This window comes from Haliotis asinina, chromosome 16 (assembly GCF_037392515.1).
Source record: "Haliotis asinina isolate JCU_RB_2024 chromosome 16, JCU_Hal_asi_v2, whole genome shotgun sequence".
NCBI lineage: Eukaryota > Metazoa > Mollusca > Gastropoda > Lepetellida > Haliotidae > Haliotis > Haliotis asinina.
The window spans coordinates 7,531,206-7,554,875 of NC_090295.1; the positions used below are offsets into that span (position 1 = coordinate 7,531,206).

The window sequence follows — 23,670 nt, forward strand, 5'->3', positions numbered from 1 at the left end:
TAATCATTTCCGTGTATCCTACTGATTTAAATATGGTATTCCCTAATTCGACATTAGGGAGACATAGATAATCGAGACCCAGTGTTTAGTCTACGCAACCTACCCATGCCCTTGCCTCCTTTGTTTATGTACTCTTGTTCAATGGTTCTGGCAACTGAACTAACAGCTACAATACAAAAGACAGAGTACCGGAAATGTTCTTGAAAGTGTACACGGAGTACATCTGATGAACCCTGGCAGTGTTTTGTGCGTATATACCCATCTGTGTCATCAGTGATAAAAAAGACTTTCTTGCCACTGTGCTGACACAACACCTCAATACTAAATAGTAAGAGGCCTAACACACAAAGAAGGTTTGCTAATCAAGCGTACTTTTCCATTCCAGAGTTTAATTTCATAGTAGATGTTTACTTTGATCCGTAACTCGCTGAAATACAGGATTATTAATAGTTTGACGATGCACTTGGTACCATTTCAGTTATGTGGTGCCAGTCTATGAATAACCAAAGTCTGGACCTACAAATCCAGTGATCAACAGCATGAGCATCGATCTATGCAATGTGTCAATGTAATCAATTTACTTGACGGTCCAGTCCCATTAGTCGACTCTAACAAGAAGCATGGTTTGCCGAAGTTCTGTTTTAACTCGGGTCTTCACAGGTCGCATCATTAATCCATATGTAACATATGAAAAAGATGCACCCAGTCAATACCACTCATTAAAAGAGCACCAGTATTCGGTTTCTACACAATGCATTCACGGACAGTTCATTAATTTCGTCACTGCCACAAGTGATTGTGACGACAGACTGGGCTGCCGTCTGTAATGAGGTTAGTAATAGACTTAGAGGCAATGTGAGCGCTGATTGGTAAGCCTAAAATCTGTTAAGAGTATTATGCCACGAAGAGAGAACGATAACTTCTTCAAAATAAACAATGCTAATTCTATTTGTAATGGCCATGATTGCATTTATCCTGAGGAAAGGATCACATGCACCATAAAATATCACCCTAGAATATAATTGCCACGGATATTTCAGAATCAGTCCTGATAATCCAATGCGGAAATACTTTGTCATGACTTCCTAAGATAATCCTTGCACGTGTTCATCGATCCGGAGATCCGAAGAACTCACAAATTAACCATTCTTCACACATTCACACTAACCAAGGAACAAAATCAGTAAAAAGCTTAATCGTTTAACTCCAGGGCCCAACCGTGTTAACGACAAAAACCTCGTAAACGTTATACCATGTATATCTGGAAATGAGCTGTTGCGTACGAAGAGAATCCTGGAAACTATATTTGAACAAACATTGATGGTGGGACTTGGGACATCATGTCAGAACCTCTGACCCACTCTAGGATCGGCATCAATAGACTGGGGACAAAGAGACTAACCACACCACGTCTAGGACTTACGTAACGTGAATAATCATGTTCGTATGCTTCACATGCCAAATCGTTTCCAGATGGCAGTTCGCAGAACCCTGGCATATCCCACTATTACAAGGTTGGCAATGGGATTATAGAAGACATGAGAGAACATAACAAAGTCATCCGCTTAGGTCGTTCACCTGTACGTAAAACATTCCAGCGATGCCATGGAATGTGCAGTTCGACATGTTCCAAACATCAGAGGTTCAGGTGATAGTACCAGAGGAGGCTCTACACACTCAGTGTAGTTTTCATCTTGACAACAGAGGTGAATGTTTGCGTGTTCGCAGAAGTCGGACTGACCGTTACGCTTACGAGCTTGCTTGTCAAAGTGCTGCCTTCGTGGGCAGGAGCATATTGGCTTGAGGAGAAATCACAGGACAATCGATGACCATTTGGCCGGTGTACAGCACCGTGGCTGAGTTATCAGTCGCAACGTCCTCCTAGGTGACATCCCCTCTGGATTGTGGGGCTGCTAATGGCGATCATATCCGAAACCGACTTCTGAGAGTTGACCCCATAACACTTATTCGGTCATATCATTAACAAAGGGTCCTTGTCGAAGTTGTGATAGACTCATGTTTCCCTGACTATGAGTATTTGCTGTAACTCGTTCTTTGTTTTATCCCCATATCTATCAGTAATGCTTTTAGCAATATTCCAATAATATCACGGCGGGTTCACCAGAAAATGGCTTCACATATTGTACCAATATGGGAATCGAACCCGGATTTCCTTTGTGACGCGCGAACGATTTAACCACAATGCTGCCCCACCGCTCCTTTAATCTAGCAGATGGACAGAAACGTATATGGCTATGTTTCTAGTCGGATGACATGACAACACATTTGGGAATATTTGAGATTTCTTACCGACTCTCGCACTATCAAAGGACAACACATCACTACCGGCATACAAAGTCAGCGACCCAACAGCCATTTACTTCCACAGAGATGGAAGGGTAACAACTTCCGGTCTCCATGATGTAGTCTCTGTACCCTCTGACAAATGGCAGGTCTCATACGGGCGATAGCTATCATGAATACACACTGCCATTTAGAAAGTGGTGAATGCATAGTGTGTAAAATGTGGTTTGACACTCAGTAAACTACATATTCTTACAAAGCTTTAATTGAGTGATATCCTGGATTGGGCGTTGCTCCACTTAACACTTGTGGAAGCCGGGGTGGCTGAGTGGGTGAGATCGCTGACTGCAATGCAATAGTGATTAGGGGCCTCTCACTGAAATTGTAGGTGTGTACAGATTTGGCCACGATTTGCTTAAATACCTCCTGCCAATGATGTATAAGTTCCAAAACATGAAGTAAAATTCACGTATGTGTTCCATCACCTGATCTTCATTCCAGGATAGAAGAGCTTGTTAGGGCGAGTGAGATAGTTTCTTTGCCCGCTCTCTTTCTCTTTGCAGGGTCACATCCGGGTTCATTCGGTCTGTTCGTGCAGATTATCGAGGAGGTTTGGCAGAGCTGGCAACAAACGTCTTGTTGTAGTCTCATAAGGTACTGTCAAACCTTTATAATCGCCCGATTACCCCCCTCATGTTATTGATCACTGGATTGTTGCGCATTTACGCAGATCGATGCTCATGCTGTTGATTACTGGATTGTTTGGTCCAGACTCGAATATTTACAGACCGCCGCCATATAGCTTGAATATTGTTGAGTGCGGCATAAAACTAAACTTACTCACTCACTCACCTGGATACACCAAAAGAAACAATTCTAAATATTCTAAATAAGTTGCAAATATTAAATGCCATGAGTATATGGGTGGGTGTGCTCACATAACATAAACGTACATGAGTTAGGATGGCCCTTTATGTGGATGGGACGCGCTGGTCAAGACATCGGGTGCGCTTTGACACAACTAAAGGTGGCTGTGTTTGCTAATCTACACTCTGTCTTGAAAGCAGAAGGTTAAATGCGTCAATTTTGTGACCGAATATTGATTTATATGTATGTTCAGTGGTTCGACACTAACCGACTAATACCAGCAGGTGGAGAGGCTTTGTCGACAAGCGTACGGATTCAAAGGGGTCCTTGCTATAAAAGACGACTCAGCTTGTCGTAAGAGGCGACTGACGGGATCGGGTGGTCAGGCTCGCTGACTTGGTTGACACATGTCATTGGTTCCCAATTGCGCAGATCGATGCTCATGTTGTTGATCACTGGATTGTCTGGTCCAGACTCGATTATTTACCGACCGCTGCCATACAGCTGGAATATTGCTGAGTGCCGCGTAAAACTAAACTCACTCACTCACTCACTCACTCAAAGGGGTCCATACGTCGGATTCCTCATTTATTTGCAACAGCCCTTCGTCTTAATGTTTCCACAATATGATACAGATAAAAGTCTCATCCTGTTTAGACTACGTAATATTAAATCACATTAAATATTAGATGTATATTGCTGTAATTCATGAAATTAATAAGCAGGTAATATTATCGAGGACAGTTGTAGGCATATAGTGTGGTGCACCTGTGCTGATAGCTGCTTCGAGCAGTCACACATCATCAGGTGAACAGCTTGTAAATGAGTGGTCCATCACAGGCAATGTGAATGTGTATTCAGAGATGTGAGTGAAGGTAAGGCGACAGACTCGCGCACTCCCACCTTTATCGACCCTTCACGACTCGGGTTAGAATGGGTATTTAACGACCTATGCACGTCTTGAGAGGCGAGTAACGTAATGACCGGGGGCGGTTACACCTTTTTGAGAAAGGGGGGCGGGGAGGGGTGGGGACACGTCATCTGTGTGTATGCGTGCGTGCGTGTGTGAGTGAGTGAGTGAGAGAGTGTGTGTGAAGGGGGTTGGGGGTTGATTCCCAGATCATCATTTCCCCCATTATGTCCAGCACCCCTTACCCACCCGTCCATTCTCCAGCTCCTGACCTGAAAATATCTTAAATGGATATCAGAACCGTGGTGACTGTTCTGGTGGATCTGGTGGTCAGACTTACTGACCGCCGTCATGTAGCCGGAAGATTGTAACTTCTGTTGTAATTCACTTTGCACCATAGCTTACATATTTACTATGCTTGGGTGGCTGCCACGGACAATCTCAAGAAAGCCAATTCTGCAAGGATGTGCGACTGATGTCGACCCCAGTAAACGACGTCGTTGTGTGTGCTCGTGTAGCATGGAGAGGTTCTTGACTGACGGGATCCTTTCTGAGGATCCTCCCTGATTCACGACCCCATGTATGGTGCAGGTGATGCATCAATGTTTAATCTTTTGCCAAATTTCATCACCGGGTCACTGTTAGTAGTCCATGCAGAAAACTTAAATGACACTTGCCGGTTCCCCGTTTCTATAAACACCCGAGATTCATCGTGGTCACGTTTCTAAGATTTGGACTCTTAGAAGTATTTAGGTTTGCAAAATAAGTGCAAGGTTTGCAAATGTTGCTTTGCCATGTTGTGGTCTGTATGTCAAGTAATCTTCTCCATACGGATAAAAGAAGACACACATATATATCCAAACTGAAACATTTCAAAGAAATTGCCTGCTTCTGAATCTCTACACACACATGCCAATCGTTAAAATGATGTCACATCGTGCATACATTTAAAAGTCAATACGGGAAAAATACTGTACCTGAAACATTTTTTTTTATTTGACAGCTTCTGAAATTAATGCCTCAAACAGGAAATGAGAGGATAATAATGTGTGTCTTGTGAAGGACGTCTCTGCAAGAAGGTTTATTCCTGAGGCCTAATAACCAGCATTGAAATGTCTCATGTTCCATGTTCATAAAGCAAGAGAATACACACGAAGGATACAGCCAAGATCACTGATTAAAGTAGGCTCATAAAAAAACATGACGAGTTTCAAAAAGGGGTGTTGTGAAACTGGAGTACCTCTGATGGTGGTTAAAGGAATGTTGGTCAGACATTTACGTGGAACTGATCAAGATCAAGCCATGGATGCCCGGTTGGTTTTCTGGAGATCTCTGAAGTATTTCATAAAGCTACGCGTGTGAGTGAGTGAGTTTAGTTTTACGCTGCACGTACGAATATTCCAGCTATATGGCGGCGGTCTGTAAATAATGGAGCCTGGACCAAACAATCCAGTAATCAACAGCATGAGCATCGATCTGCGCAACTGGGAACCGATGATATGTACCAGCCAAGTCAGGTCTGACCACCCGATCCCATTAGTCGCCTCTTACGACAAGCATAGTAGACTTTTATGACAAGCGTGGGTTGCTGAAAAAAACTCATACAAATGATAATGCATACTGGAATATGTATCCCAGAGAATTGTAATCAACTTGCTTTAATGAAACAGGTTGTGTTTCGGGAAATATAAACTGAATGAAAAAATGATGATGTTGCAAAAACATCACCATTCGTAGAACGAAACGCACAAACACCGGTGTAAACAGCTGATGTCAGCATATTGAAGCTCACAAACATGTTCTGCCTGAGATGATGGTCCGAAGCGTGTGTACAGACATCAAGGTAGACGATTAGCACCAAAATCTATTCTGATCCAGGAAGTTCAACCATTTGGAGGCCCAGATGGACTTAATCGTTGTCTTGGGAAAGGGGGAGACGGGTTCCTAAATGAGACTGTTTATCAGCCCAGACAACATTACCGCCAGGTTTATACCGAGTCAATCGCCACTATTTTACTGCCACTCCATGTCGTAATATCACAGAAGCATCTGTAGTGATTAGAATTAAATTGTAAACTTTGAGAAGATTTAACTGGATTGGTTTCCAATTAACGTATAGTTTCAGCCTTGTAATAAAACGTTATAGACATCTGTAACAGAAACACGATAATGTATATTCACACATATCTTAAATGTTAGAAACAATACCCTAAATCAGTGTTCTTATCTTTGTACATCTCGTGAATACCATCCTGTAACCTAAGCAACATGGTCACTGATTCGTGAAACAAAACATCCATTGCATGAGCAAGCACCAGATATTCAAAAGATTATCAGCATAAGATTTACAAGCAGCCACGACAATTCATCACCGGCAATTGCAGGCACATTGCGAAGTCGACCAATAAGTTATCATGTAAATACTTTCTATTACCCGAAGGCGGAAGATGGTTTGTAACGTGTTCTAAAGTCTTCTCGATACAGCGATTTATCAGAACACCAATTACTCCAGACAGATAATCTCAAAGCTCCCTCGTTCTTGCCAAAACATCTCTATTTTTAAAGTCACGATTCATTCCCGCAAAGGGCAATCAGACTATCACATTATATATAATTATATTCTATCTTCACCTGCGGTAAATGTATATTTGAATGCCTCATAAAGTTAACAATTTATAGAAATTCTAACAAAGTCAAAATCTAAAAACAGCAGAATACGTTCGCTATTTCGGTACATGCTCCATTATCTTAGAAAGAATGCAGTTGGGCTGCTCTCTGTCTCTATAAGACATTGAAACTGATCGGCGGGTTTGAAGTGCTTCCAGACAAATTTCGTATTAGTCGTACTTGCTTGGAAGAACAGTCGCAGTCTGCCATGTGCTGACTTCACGCCAGTTTGTTAATCTTTACAGAGACTAACCTTCGTGCGGAGGACATTCTGCGCCAGCGAAGACGTTCTCAGTGACCTTTATAATGTCGCCCAGACATTAGGGAGAAAGAAATTGCTGCTAACTACAAGAATTAGCAATTACCACAGTAAAAATGAAACCGCAAGATGATATTTGTTTAATCTCAGCGATACCATTATATTTCACATAGGTCCATAAAACCTTATTACTTCAAAGTCTATTCTGATGCTCCAATTCTGAAAGTATTGCCAGGTGTCCAAAATCTGCCGACGGAAGTCAGCGATGTACAGACCTTGTAGTGGCTTCCACTATTTTTGTCTCTTGCAGGAGAAATACATTGTGAAAGAGGAACGTTAAAATTGTTACAGTAAACAAACACTGAAACAAAACGATCAGTTCTGTTTGCGGTTCAGACTCGAACTCGAGAAAAATATTCAGCAACAGTTCCTTTCCCGACTCGTTATCAAAGTGTCCAGTTCGTGAACAAAGAAGCAAATCAAACACCCTGAGAGATGATCTGATTTCATTGTCCTCCTGCGGAACGAGAGACAAAAACTGAACCCGGGACCTCGAAAAAGAAGACTGAAAACCGAAATGCAAAGAAGTACGAGAACAGTTAATTGCTTGCAGATGAATTCCTTTCAATTATCCATTGAAGTTTTGGAACACATTAATTTTGATGACTACACTGACTGCAGGCCATGGATACGAAGCTTCCTTTAACTCCAGATGCAGCTGAAATGAAAATACACAGTGGCAGCGCTATGGACTACGGGCGAGTTGCATCCAGTTATTTTGCAAAATTAAAACAAACTTTTGTATTCAACAAAAATAAAGATCTTGAAAAATAAATTTCCAGTTAACTTGTGACGGAATACATTAGAAAGAAGAAAGGCAATTTTTTTGTTTTGTTTTTTATTTTGTTTTACAAGCCTAAGTAATGTAATATTTTCTGTTTATGGATATATATATATATATATATATATACATTCCATACATATTTCCTTAAAAATGGTTTCAGATTTCCTCAATTGCAACGATTGTGACGGTAACAACAAAATGTGGGACACAGAGGTTGTGAAAGAATTTGGCAATGTTCACTGGTTCATTGGTTTTGATCATAATTGCACCTTTATCGGCGATATGCTTCATTCCTGTTTCCCCGTCTGTTTGGGGACCGCAAGAACAATTTTATTTGTCATCGAGGCGTGAGGCTCAGATCCTTCTCACATTCATGGTAGGCATGTAGTGCACATAGCGCCACTTTACACAGCGGTGTTCAGCACAATCCAATGATTATATTCATAATTGACACCACACTTAACAAGCATTACTATACTCTTTAAAAAGTAGGGAACATCGTTGCTAATGTACGATTGAAAAACTGTGGAGATCGAAGTCATTAAAGTTGAATATTTTGAGAGTGCATCACCAACGGTACTTCTTCTTGCCAAAGTGACTGTAGAGGATAGGGCGGAAAATCGCACATTCAATCTCAAACCTCATCGCTTAGCCAAAAGACGTTAAGAATATGGTACCTTTTGCCCTTGTCTGGCGCTCGGTATTAATGGATACAGCAACGGGTGGGTTCGGAGTATAATGTGTCTGACTGTGTCCGTGGTGTAGTGGTTACAGCGGCCGCTCAGAGAGCGGAAAGTCGCACATTCAATCCCAGACCTCATCATTTGGCCAAAAGACGTTAAGAATATGGTACCTTTTGCCCTTGTCTGGCGCTCGTCATTAATGGATACAACAATGACGGGTGGGCGCGGAGTATAGTGTGTCTGAGTAGGGTATTTATGTTTAACCGACGCATGGTGTCACGATGTGCAAGCACTATAAAACAAGCTTACGCCTGAACTAAAACAGGCTACCACACATACACACGCAAGCACGTGGTCATATGAGCGAAATATTTTTATAAAAGTACGACGTTAACCTCCATGTAACCTTATGACCATAGCTGTTTGTACAATAATCGCTCTTGAAAATTTCATGTTTACAATTTTGATCTTCAAACCAAAATACCCAAATAGAAACAAACAGTGTGTGCTGCAAGATAACTGTCAAAACTAACAGCCTACAGTGATTTATCGACCTCAAGCTCGTGGCACGTTATGCACGTATGGGGCATTTAGAAATGAAATGGTGGTGCGTTCATAAGATGTCTGTCTTTCAAACGTGTTTACGCTCATACTTTCCGTCCAAACTGAAAGTTCAGGTTTCTCTACTATTTTTAAGAATATATTTTAAATCACTTTAAACAAAGAAACAAATTTAGCGTCAGACGTTGGTGGTGTACTTATGGCTTCAGTAAACAAATTTAGTGCCAGACGTTGGTGTTATGCGTATGGTTACAATAAACAAATTTAGTGTCAGATGTTGGTGGTGTGCGTATGGCTACAATTAATTATTCTTGAAAATCCACTTTACTTCCGCCTGTTGACTTAAGCACTATGATCTTACTACTCAATAGTAATCTTCAGTCTTATTGTTCACGTGCCATGTTGAAAACAGCAAACAGTGTGTGTCCCACTTCTATTTCAATACGCGGATTGTTAGCCGCTGATAGAATTTTGCTTATGATTTGATATAATATATTTTAACATTTTCAACATATCACCGGAATACTTCTGCTTTTCGCCTGATTCACACAATTTGCCAGGAGCGACTATGCACTTTGTCTGTTCGCCCATGATTGATTAATTGTGTGCTTGTGTTTCAGTTCATGTCAGGTGAGGTATCTTACATCGATATCGTACACAGAACAACTGGGTCCGCACCGTCTGTAAACGCAAGTTGTTTCCGTCTGGTCGCTCAACCTCAAGTCCAGGGCAAGACTATTGAATAATGAATGGGGACGAGGGCGCACCCAAAGGAGTACCAGCTTCTTACAGGTCAACGTCGACAGTCTGCGTAACGGCCGCGTTAGTCACGTCGTTATTTCTATCGTCCTATTTATAGAATGTCATCACCTTCATAGCGTGGATGCATGAGAGCTTCATTTGCAACCTGATTATTTGGTCGATTAATCAGATGTTTTATCGGGATAACACTTACATGTGTAAATAAAAGGTAGATTTAGTCACGCATGTGTGGTATGACGTGTCAGGTGTACACTCTGTGAAGGGTACACACTTTGTACACTTTGTAAATCTGTGCTAACCTGTAAATTCTGTACTTCATGCTTTAGGTGCTTAATGTTGCCAGATCATGAAATGGGTCTAATCAGCCAGTTGGAAGGTGTTGGTTGCACGACAGGGCGGATCGCCTCTGTGGATGACTCAAGTTATATCTAACAGATGCTGTTCGGTGTGTTTAAGACTGCGCCGGATTTGAATCACTGGGTGGTTCCGGTGGCACCGAAGTTCACCACTGTTGACGATCGTCACATTGTAGCCAGTAGTGCTGGAACTCAGCATCCAATGTACATAAAAGGAAACGACACTGCACTCTGGACCTAATTCAAGTACTGTTTACGAAGGTTACAGGGTGCGTCAAATATCGCGTTAACACTTCCTGTAATTTTTTAGCGATTTTGGTCTAACCCTCCACTGAAGTCGATTTCACTTCGAGCCGTTCAATTTAAAGTCAGCGAAAAGCCTCACATCCTGTGTAACACTTATAGTGTACCCCCCACCCCCACCCTCACAACATTCATGTACAAAGTAAGTGACCCCCTGCTTGTCATGTAGAGAATCGGTGCCTCTCGTCCATCATTCTAAGCATAACTTGTAATCGTTGTTATCTGCATATCTGTTGATAGCCCCAGTACCTCCCCAGAACAAAACGGATGGCCCTCACGAATAAATCATCGCCGACCCAACCGAGCCATAAAGCATACGACGGATTCATGGAGACTTACTTTGAAGTGTGCTGTTATTCTATTCAGATTGATTCCTTTTGTATCGACCTTCCTATGAAACGTGTTCAATAGTGACACCGTCCACCAGAATACCTAAGACCTGACTCAAAGAAGGAGAAAGTATATATAGTATTCCCAGAAATTATTGAGAATCATGTTGCGTCATGTAACTCATTACGTTTATTAACTACTGGCGTTTTACTTACATAAACATGTTAAAACATCATCCTTTTACAGTCTCAGTCTTGTTTTAGTACTTTGTTAGACCTCCTCGCTCAGCAATGCATGCCTGAATACGCCTAGGCACACTACCCATGAAAGTTTGTAGGTAATCGTGTGACAGGGTATCCCAATATTGGACCACCTCGGCCTTCATATCTTCAATATTTCTCAGTCCCTTTTGGTTTATTCTGTCCTTCATGACTCCCCACACATTCTCAATTGGGTTTAGGTCTGGGCTGTAACTGGGCCAGTCTAAAACTTGAACATTTTCGCCCGACAACCACTGTTTTGTGTAGCGCGCAGTGTGTTTTGGGTCATTTTCATGCTGGAAAATCCAATCATCTTCATACTATGTTTGTGCTGTCGGAAGAAGGTGACCATTTAGAATGTCAACGTATCTTTCTTTTGTCAAGTTTCCCGTGAAAACACACAACGGCGTCACTCCGCGAGCCGATATGCCACCCACATGTGAAACTTTTGGTCGCTGGTAGATAGGTTTGACAGTATCTTTGGTCCAAATTTTCACACAATTAGGGAAAAGCCAAACAGAACTTTCATCCTAAAAGAAAACATTATCCCAATCTTGATTTTCATGAGCCCGACACCAGTTTAAACGTTTTTCCTTTTGTGCATCTTTCATCAACGGCGAGGGAATTCCACGTTTTTTCACCCAATTAAGTCTCTGTAATTCCTGCCTAACTGTTTCATTGTATACCTGAGGACTTCCTCTGCTAATCATTTCATTTCTGATGTTCTCAACACTTTTCAATTTGCCCCTACTCACAATCTGCCCAAGTCTTCGGCGATCCACAACACTGAATTTCCTAGGCCGACCTGCCCCTGCTTTGTGCTCTATCCCGGTTCCTGTTTGAATATTCTTCAAAGTTCTGTATACTGTAGACAGAGGAATACCATGTCTACAAGCTAACACTTTAGCATCAGCCTCACCCCTTTCAAAATCATCTAGAATGAGCTTTCTTTTCTCTCTTGCTGTAAATTCTGCCATGTCAACACAGGAAGCCGTCTGCTCAGACAAGGGAGATAACTCTTGACGTAATGAGCTGCCTTCTAAGCCTTCAAGAGTTGTATCCCTTATTTAGTATGCCCAGTGCATAGTGAAAGCCCTTTTTCCAATCTTAGCATCTTTAGAAAAAAAACAAAGATTTTCTCAATAATTTCTGGGAACACTGTATATATACACATAATGCCTGTACTGTTAAAATCGGGTAAATACAGAGCTGACAGCATGAAGAAACGTTTTGTTCCCATTGTGATTCAACTTCTGCCTAGAGATGACTGCAGAGTTGTGAGTATACTCGGAAACAAAGTTATTGTGACTTGACATTGTTTCAGGGTTTATCTTCCGAATGAATTTCTAGCCTTCAGCCAGATGTCGAGCTAAACATGTCCTAGAAATCAGTTGCTGCTCCATCTGCCGCCAAAGTTAGAACGCGCTTGCCTTTTCCGAGTGAGCGACCGCCATTAACCACCCGAGGTGAAGACCAATGAATTCATTCGCAACTAGTCGCCTCTTTCCCTAAACTGCAAGAAGGCTCGTACCCCTATCGCACGCCATTACTGCCAAGAACCGTGGCAAGCCAATCAGATCGCGCGTAGTAATATGTGAAAAGGTCTGAAATAGTTTCTTTGCGATTTTCGATTCTTAGGTTTAGTTCCGTGATCATAGACTTTTTTGCCCCTGATATTTGGTAACGGGCTAAGAAACTTACAGTAACTACTGTGTTATATCATAAAATATTTTGCGTGTGAAAATGTTAACGGATATCGAAGCATTAAAACAGTGACACCGCCAAACTTTGAAACTTCGCTTAAGTATACAAAGCACAAGTTAAACATTAACTTTGAGCTTAAAGATCAACAGCTCTCAACACATCTTTACAAGAGGAATTGACTGTGTAGCCGTTTTGCCAACCGGATATGACAAAGGCGTTATATTTCAACTTTTAGCGTGGTTTCTCCAAAAGGATCTGTCAAATCCAGGGATGGTCATCGTTGTGTCCACTTAATTCCTTGATGCAGGACCAGGTTATGCCAGTGTGTGACCGAGGGATCAAAGCCTGTTTTCTTAATTCACAAGGTATTCATTTTTTTCCTTTTATTGAGATCGTAAGTCATAACATTATATATAATATCTCCACCAGATGATGGAGTGTCATGTTGTCATAATACTGATAAGGGCGTTCTCACCCATAACGTGTGTATGTATGTATTCAGTTAGTGTTTGCTAACTACTTCTATATATACAAACAATATTATGAAGTAACTAAGCCCTTGCACTTGACGATGGTGTATTCACAGGTACTGCTGGCAAGACTTACAAGATGATCTCACGCCAAATTGACGTGGAGACGCAAGAAGAATGAAAATGAAGATGAAGATGAAGAAGAAGATGAAGATGAAGATGAAGATGAAGAAGAAGTGATGAAGATGAAGCCGACGTAACTGAAAATGACATTCATGCGCCAACTTATGTCAAGATGAAAGAACTGCAGCAGGGAGAATTCAACATCATCTGTGCCCATCCAGAGACTCTTCTCCACAACAAGACAGTTGGAAGTTTACTCAGATCTCCACTTTTCCAAGAAAAAGTCTGCGCTCTTGTTATTGATGAAGTGCACATGATATCTGAATGGTGAGCATGAGGAGGTTAACTTAGGGCTTTTATCAGTCAGGAAGAACATTTTCTTCAGCCTGGTCGAAATACAAACCATCAATACTGAGGTAGCAAGTAAAAAGTATTTACCTTATTATTCTAAAGTACACAGGAGGTGGTGGGTAGCCTAGCGGTTAAAGCATTTGCTCGCCATACTTGTGATTTTGCTGAAATATTGCTGTACATAGCATTAAATTACATTCATCCTCTCACTCAGTTTACTATATGTGTCAACATGAATTATTTAGATATCATTTTGTATGCTTTTTTGTGTCAATGAGAACACTTCTGAATATTAGTAATTCATAGAAATATACAATATATCATATCCTTCAAACATAACGAAGATAATATTTCTCCCTGACTGCTGATAAGCAGAAAGATTAAGTTTGAAGTAAAACCTTTGTTACAATATATGAGCAACATTTAAATCTCTTGCTGCGTTCCAGACACAAAGTGATGCCACTAAGCATTGTATACCATGGAAATGACTTATATATGCTGTTTCTACAGGGGGCCAAAGTTTAGAAAAGCATTTAAGAAGTTGTCAGAGGTTATCTGCATTTTCTTGTGCCGCTCATCTGGCACTGACTGCAACTGCTAGCCCTCAAGCCATTAAAGAACTTGCTGCAGACCTTCAGGTTGTAGGCTTTAAGACGATCAGAATAAACTCCGATCGTGTCAACATCTTTCTAGAGGTATCATTTATTTGGTTTTTTAAAATCATTTTCATTACACTAGATACCCTATGGTTATTGCCCAGATGTCAGACCAAACGTTAATACACAGTACATCTAATACGTTTCTAGGTCATTAGAAATGTCCAACCATATTAACCTGATTAATAGCAATCATGTGTCATTTTATGAGAGATCAGTAAAAAATTCAGTCTATTGCAAATGAAGACTTGGATAGTTGCTATATCTAAACCCATTTTTTCCAGATTCAAACTCGTTTGTCAAATATCAGAAAACACGAAAAATTAGACAACCTAATTCAACCAATTGTTGAAGAATTTAGTAATCGTCTGGCTGCATTCCCTTTGACAGTTGTTTACATCAACAATGATGAGGCACTGGGATACTGCTATCAATATGAAGCAAGACATGTAAAGGAAAAGGCATACATTCCTAAAGAATCATAGATTCCAGAAAACCGAATTTTTGCCCAGTACCATGAGGCATACACAGATGAAATGAAAGCCCATATTGTGTCCGAACTGAGGAAAGAAAACCCCAAAATTAGGTTGGTCCTTGCCACTGTTGCTTTAGGCATGGGTCTGAATGCACCTAGCATACGACGTGTAATCCATTTTCAACCACCTACAACCGTTGGGAAATGTTTCCAGGAAATAGGTCGAGCAGGAAGAGATGGCAAAAGTGCCCTTCTGTATCACAACAAGAATGAATCGTGAGGATATGTCAGAGGCAATGATCAAGTACTGTACGAACAGGACCACTTGCTTAAGGCTACAGCTTGTTTCATAATCTGGTTTTGATTCAGTCATCTCTTCTGATAACCCAACTGACTGCTACATTAACTGCAGGACACCTCAGACAGGCATGTGAAATATGTGATCATACAACTTGTCTGAGACCATCTGGACAAAACAATTATGGTCTCAAAAATGTAATGCCGAGGATGTGCAGATTCTGTCGAAAGGGGCTGCTGACACTAACAACGATGAAGATACCTGAGAGTTCCCAGTATTGTTCTCATCTAAACTTAGAAGGGTATATTATGTTACTTCATCATCAGGAATACCATGAAAGCAATCATTTACTGAATCATGGAATAGATATAACAGGAAGTGACTACGAATCTTAAATAGGGGACTCAAATGGCTTAAACTCCATAGGACCTAGCATGAAGAACGATCATTGAATTTGCTCAAAGTTTGTCCCAACACCTTTTTTGTGGTAGAGGCTTGTCAACCCGGATATACATAGAACCAATCATGTAAAAACAGACAAACGTGAGACACTACAAAATATATATTTCCATCATTATACTTTGTCAAACAATAATCAAAGAAAGTTTCAATACAATAGTTTTACATGAAAGTAATTGTAAAGAGATTTCTATATTATATTTAACACTTGCACTCTCTCAAATTCTATCAGGTCAGGTTATGTAATTACACTGTGCAAAATGGCTAGTTTTGTGCCATACACTTTACTAGTTTATGAAATATATGTGGCTGCAAATTACATGTCCACTCATAAGCATCAATTTTTTATCACTAAACCTATGCACGTCTTTTTATGTGACCATAATTAATGAATGGTGGAGAATGTCTGGTGTCCAAGAAATAACAATTATACTTATTGTTAACTGGACTTTTTGTTATCATTTCTCATACACAATTGCATTGAAGTGAAAACATTGAAAATTGTTCTTTTTAATATACAAATATTGTGACCTTAATACTGACCATGACTGACAGTCAATTTTACTCCACTTCATCATTATCTGGCACAAAGAAAACTCTCCTTTTCAGACGGTTCACGTTAGTCTAGATACTGTTTCTCATCTGTTGTACATAGAAGGAAAACGGGGACTGACTAATAACTTGGAATCCTTTTAGCTGCCTTCGAGGAGTACCTATCCATGGGTTACTTGTCTGCAGGACAGACAGTATCTCCTTGATGTCATCAGAAGATGATCTCTGTCTGTGAGTTGTGTGATAGTCAAAGACACTACGTTATCAGAAATGCATTCAACAACTGGTGCAACTTTTGATATTTTGACAATTGACCTTTGTCTTGTTGGCTCCAAGACCTTTTATCAGACCTTTTAACACAAGGACCTGATTTTCCTTTTGCATGTTTGCTGCCTTGTTATGGCCCTCTCTGACAGTGGGATTTACAAATGATGCAGCACCTACGTTCATAACCATGCGGGAGGACAGCATGATCTCAGTCTTGAGAATATAGACAATACACTCGGACATGTACTTTGGCAGACTTGAGTGTGAGTAGAAGAATGGTATCATGAACTTCAGAGTAATGTTGTTCAAGTAAATGTCGCCCTCTGAGATAGCATCTTGAGTGAGGGAGTGAGTTTAGTTTTACGCCGCACTCAGCAATATTACAGCTATATGGCGGCGGTCTGTAAATAATCGAGTCTGGACCAGACAATCCAGTGATCAACAACATGAGCATCGATCTGCGCAATTGGGAACCGATGACACGCGTCAACCAAGTCAGCGAGCCTGACCACCCGATCCCGTTAGTTGCCTCTTACGACAAGCTGAGTCGCCTTTTATGGCAAGCATGGGTTGCTGAAGGCCTATTCTACCCCGGGACTTTCACGGGTTGAGATAGCATCTTGAAACACAAGAATGACAAAGCACCATTTCATGAAGTTTACAACATAGTTGTGGAGATCATCTCCCACAACTATGTTGGCACAGCTTTGTTAATAAGAACTGTTGGTGTTAAACCTGGGAGAGGTACAGATACCCCATTCTCAACTTCAGTCGGAGTAGCAGTAAGCACAAAAATGTTCCCTGGAGCACCAACTCAGACTTGTATTTCGTTGTTAACTGCTGGAAGAGTCAGCTTTGTCTTTGTCTGTCCCACTGTAACTGTCAAGTTGCACTGGTCTGCTTCAGATTTCTAGGGGTACAAACAACAATGGATTGAAATGATATATTGAGAATGTTATATACACATAAAAAGCCCATTTTATAACACCATCTCTAAGGAACAAATTTACCTTTTATTGGTGAAGAAAACAGAAACAAACCTACTTTTGAAACGTAACAACAATTAATTTTATATAAAGTGTTATCAGCTTATACTTCTTGACCCTTCGAGGAGATTGTTTTATTGAAATTCCGATAGTTCCAAATTCAAATCATAACGGCAGTCCATTTCATTAACTAAAATAGTTACACATATTGTATAGCAAGCACATAATGAAATAACCGGAATCTTTTTCTGGTCCACTGGTAGAATGAACATACTATCCAAAAGTTGTCCATGATTCTGGGGAACACGTCCCCCTTTTTCTTGTTGTGCCACAAATTCACTTTTGGTGGGGTATCTGGATGTTTCAAGTCATTGCTCAACTCCTTGAGTCTAAAACATGTGCTTCGTCAGTTGAAGAAAGTATGATGTGCCCACGACATCTACAAACTGTTCATGTGCCTGGAAAACATACAGTTTAGCATTCAGGTTCATGGCTAACATGTAGTGATAATTCAGCAAATTGATGACCACCAAACAGTGGGTGCAGAATACTGACAGTGTATTATCAATCACAGCTTTCTCTTACAGCTTTAGCTTTTGTACCTATGATCACTCTTTTGCCACGTTGCTAAGTTCGATGGAAGTAATCAAATAGATACATGTACCTTAAACCGCACTCTCACTTTCCCAATACATTTGACCTTTGAATGACCAGTTTCAAATGCCCGAGTGTGCCCTTGTCCATTCCCCTGTCAAGCTTGAGAAACGTCCTGCATAATGTCTGCAAATAATTGCAAAGCCATTATCATATAGGTAATTATAACATATGTTATATCTGCTATTACACATTTGTTTAAGTACACATTCTAGTCCTTTTGTTTGGCATCCCATCCTTGATTCAAACCCCACACTCTCAGAGTCAAGCACCTAATCGATAGCACACAAAGTCAGCCAAAAACGTATTAGAATATCCGCTTTACAAAGAAAGTGTAACCCCAAATATATGATACATTTAATCAATTTCTAAATGTGCAATAATAACAGTCATTGAAAAGTTATGGACTGATACATATCAGGCACTTACACTCATTTAGCATAGTCAACATTGCTCGAGAGGTTCATTTTGAAGTTAAGCTATCTGTCAGCAGTTTAAATGTATTCAAGAACCTGATAGACTCATTTAAACTCACAAATCTTTGGATGTTTCATTGCATCTCATTACCCCTAACCCCCATAAGTTTTGACTACTTAAGAATAAGGGCTACAGATTTGTGATAGTATCATCTGTACCTCAAGGAAATCTTGAAGAGTGTGGAACATTTCCACAATGACTGGTTCCAACTGATCAAATCTTGACTGCACAGTGTGTGTCCCTTCCCACAAGGCTTTTGCTCCTTGGAGTCTTACTCTTGTCAGTTGGTCCCCACCAACAGGAACTCGGAATGTTTGAAGTTCTGAGCCTAAAATGAAGTATGCATTGATTAGATACATGAAACGAAACTCATGAAACGAAACTCATGCAACAAGTACAAACTGTTGTGTGTACGTTTATGTAAATGAATACAAAATGTAGGTAATATTTCATATATGAAATTATAATGATATACATAATTTCAAAATTTCATTGTTTTATATATATGTATAAGATACCATGATTGAAATGAATGTTATAACTTAAGAAAGGTGAAACATTTACCTCTTCCTGCTTTGGCGTACCACTGGCTGATGTGCTTGACGTAGGCATCCATTATGTCAACACAGTCAGAGTATGATGCCTCATTTTTCAATATGATAGGCAGCAAGAATATTGAAGAAGACTTTAACATCTCAACTTGTCTATCCTGTAGGACATGATTTGGAATGAGACTTTTCATCCAGCTGAATGAATGTACATGCTCTACTAATTTTCGTGCCAACAAGATCTTTAAAGGCCACATGCAACGTAAAACACAACTTTGCAGATTCTGGTACCTTTTGGTATGCAATTACCGAAACAAATCATAAAAAATGCCAATTCAATCTATAAAGTTGAAAAAAACGCGATGAAAAAAAAGCCCGCGAAATCGGAGTTCAAACGTTTCACTAAATTCCCCCCCAGCGCTGGGGGGAAAACTGGTTTCAACAGCTGTGCTGCGCTACGTCCATAACGCATGCGCAGTGAATAGATTCACGGAGCTTGAAACAGTATGCATACTGAGGTCGTGAGCAGTAGTCTAATCTTGGTTGTGTACACAAACAAGTAAATAATCTGCTCGTTACGTAAAAAAACATGTTGATTGTGGTGAGCAGTCTCTGTCACAGAGAAAGCTCAGTGTCTGGTTTATTCACACCTATATGTCTGCCTGCCTGTCTGCTAAAGACAACATGCAATACACAGCTTCAATCATTGACCACGTGCGATTTGAACTTAACACCTATCAGACTATACGACATAAAGAAAATAAGCTGATTTATGACTCGTGCACCCGAGTCCCGTGTCTGCCACATTATGTAATTAGGCACGTGTGATACACATGACATGTTTTTATGTCCGTGGGTTGCAAACAAACTACATCCACTTTTTTTGGATGACTGGATCTGACGGAAACTGGTGCAAACTCTTGTCAGTTTCAAGTCCTGCTTTTTACCTGGACGAATGACAGATTCCAGCCGCGCAGTAGTTTACTATCTCTACTGGCATGATTTTTTTTTTGGATCGAGCGCAAATTCAGAGAATATGTATTTTCCAAACCCAACATCTCTATATACATTCTTCATGGATAACAACTTCTTTTAGTGTATGTGATTTTGTTTGACAACAGTATATGAATCCATACTGAAACGACGGATCAAGTACTCTAAAAGAAGTTGTTATCCATAAAGAATTTTACTTTCTGGTGACTGGCTATACTTCTAAAATGCCCATCAAACAGATCATCTTTCTGTACACACAATGAAACCTAGCATATCAGCAAATGAAACAGCCAATCGGAAGCCGTCGTTTCATTTGAGTGCATATCCACCCGCTATGGCTGGGTTCGGTCTCCCGAGGTCTTCGTTTCGGGGGAAGTAAGCCCAAGTACAAAATATTGCACTTTTGAATTGCGATTGTACGCTTATAATTGTGTTTATTTGCTTTTTAAAAAGCAGCAGTGTATATTATATGTCACGAATAAGTGATAAATGTGTTTTAATTATGTTTGATTTTTTGGTTGCATGTGACCTTTAAATATTCTCTCAAGTTTCTGATTTCTTCACATGTAGGCAGGAAATCATCTGTACCCACTGATTCCACCTCTTTCTGAGGAGCTTTGTCCGACAATTCCGTAACATCAATCCTGTCCGCAACAAAGTCAGAGGCAAAGAAATGGTAGTCTTTCTCTTGTTTGTCATTCGAACATCGTTTGTAGTTACTCTCTGATCTAGATTACAAATTACAAATCCGTTTATACACACATTTTGTCTTCAAGCAAATTCAAACCTCTGATTCATGATGATAATCATATGCTATAACGTATGGGATTGCAGATATCAATAGCAGTTTTTGCACAAATGTTGACCTGAAAAGTTATACATTCAGAATGTACATATTGTATTACACAGATTGTTTAAACAATCAAAACTTAATTAAAGCACGTATGCCATGGTATAAGCCCACTGGGAAGGATTTACTGCCTTGGTGCTTGATTGTACACGTACTTCCATTGAAATTAAGTATCAGTATCAAGATAACCTAAAGAAACTGTCTGTATGATGTTATCTTCACAATGTGTAACATAACTGCCCAACAACTGGTCCTTGGTCTTGTCCGACAGTGTGACATGGATCTTGTTCAGAACTGAGAGAAGCTGACATATTTGTGGTAACATTTAGGAACTTAGTCTGAAAAATATACATAACAAAAAGGTGAAAAAAAACTGTATTGAAAAAAAAGCACATTTGTTTAAACAAGTATCACATTATGTAGAATACAGTTATATACGTACACAAATAGTAATAATAAAATTACTAATTTTTTTTTTAAAAAAACAATTTCTTACCAAATATATGTAAATTAGGTTTTTAAGAAAACGACTTACTTGATATGTCAGGATAGCATCTTCTTTTTAGTGGTCAAACATGCTTGAATTCAAACAAAGAACAGGAAACACATGAACGGGTAACAAATACTATTAAACATATGAAATCTATGGTGGCTTACACTGTGTGAGTGAGTGAGTTTAGCTTTACGCGGCACTCAGCAATATTCCAGATATAAGGCGGCGGTCTGTAAATAATCCAATCTGGACCAGACAATGCAGTGATCAACAACATGAGCATCGATCTGCGCAAATGGGAATTGATGACATGTGTCAACCAAGTCAGCGAGCCTGACGACCCGATCCCGGTAGTCGCCTTTTATGGCAAGCATGGGTTGCTGAAGGCCCATCCTACCCTGGGACCTTCACGGGTCGTACACTGTGTCAAAAGACATAATAAACACTGATGACTTCATCTCGAATTAACATAATCAAGGTTAAGCAACGTCTGAAGTGTGCATCTAGCTTATTTGGCAAATTTACATTGTAATACATGTACACTGTAAAATTCCATACCAAAAAATGTTTTTTTGCCAGCAGAGATTTTAAGAGTGAAGGAAATCAATTTTTGTTTGTTTTCATTAAAAGCAACCCCACCATAAACAACACAGTGAACAACATGCAGGCATGCATGGAACTTGGAACTGCATACAAATGAAATTTGGAACAAAATAAATTATTAAAATCTACATGTTAATGGTTCACATATCTCACGGCATTATTATTTATGTCATATTGCTATTTCATAACGTATTCTTTCATTTACAATTTTAATACAGTGTTTCTTGTATATAAATCAGGAAATCAAACCTATTGGAAACAAGATATTCAATTCAATTAATGCTAAGATTAATACATGCAGATTAAAGCATGTATGTATATATAAATCAAATAATAACATCAATTTCAAGTTTCCAAAGAAACAGAAAATAAGCTCTCTTAACACGCTTCAAAAGAGCTTGTAAAACTGACATAACTAAACGCGTCATTTCAGTGAAGGTACCATATTATCTGCATGATATCTGATAGATGTGGTCTTAAAAGTCTTTGAACAGCTGACACTTTATTGTTGTTTGAGTGCAGTATCATACCGTAGATGGTAGCTATGGTAGAAATCTTTGATGAAAGCGTTATCTTGTCACCTAATGCAACATGCTGAATTGAAAACAGAAAAGGTGACACTCTCTGCAGTTCACACACTGCCTCCGAAAATAGGTCACACTTAGATAAATACTGATGGGAATTTGAATACAGAACACTCTTTCCTGGTGCACACATCTGAGTCAGAGCTTGACACATATCTTCAGTGTGTGAGACCCATCCACTTGTATCTGGTTTAGTCTCAATTAGTCTTTCTGCTTACAACTTGTTTTGTCTGTCCTGTCAGTTTGTTCAGAGGCACAACGAACAGTAGACTTTGTATACACATGTTCAAATTTCACATGCTGTGGCTGTGTTGCTGCTGCATAGAGACGACCCGGCTTAGTCGTGCCAACACTATATCACGAATCACCTCTCTCTTCACCAGAAGATGTTGCAACCTCCGAAAACAATCTTCTTCTGTGTACCTTTCGGGCTGACCTGTCTGACTGGGATGTGGTAGCATTACTAATTCTTAGTTTCTAAACAGAAGAAATGAGCTGACACGCAACGCTCACCCTTTTAGGTGTGCTTACCTTAGGCGTTCCAATTAGTCTGTAGTTGTTCTACTCCTGATTTGGCATTGCTTATGGCAGTCGCTTGGAAAACAGCAAAGGTTTCAACTTTATTGTGGCACGATCGGCAAATGTAAAGTAACTCAATGTCCGAGTCATTGATTTCTATCCGTAGAAAGTGCCTAAACTTGTCCCTGAATTCTAGATCCTGTGCCAGTTTCGTTCCTTCCAAACTGAGTAATCTTCTTTCTGCAAGTTAAATAAACTAGATCTTGTTGTTTCTTGGAGTAGCCATGCTTGAAACTTCAGAGGTATCTTCCCATGGAAATGGTCCGTCAATCTAGACTAGTTTCATCTCCGCTCCCGTTTGCACTTAGACAAGGCCCAGTCGTAAACATGGCCACGAGAAGGCCACGAGAAGGGTACGAGACGCCATCCGGCTTGCCGGAATGACACGAATAGTCACGAATGCAATGGATTCAAACCAGCAACCTTAACCACACATGGCAAC

The 23,670-nt window shown here is 40.0% G+C and overlaps 2 pseudogenes; one reads left to right on the forward strand and one right to left on the reverse strand.

Moving 5' to 3' along the window:
- Nucleotides 1-1,600: 1,600 nt before the first annotated feature.
- Nucleotides 1,601-15,272, forward strand: LOC137268795 (uncharacterized; annotated as a pseudogene).
- A 994-nt stretch (nt 15,273-16,266) lies between these two features.
- Nucleotides 16,267-23,110, reverse strand: LOC137268796 (uncharacterized; annotated as a pseudogene).
- Nucleotides 23,111-23,670: the final 560 nt, after the last annotated feature.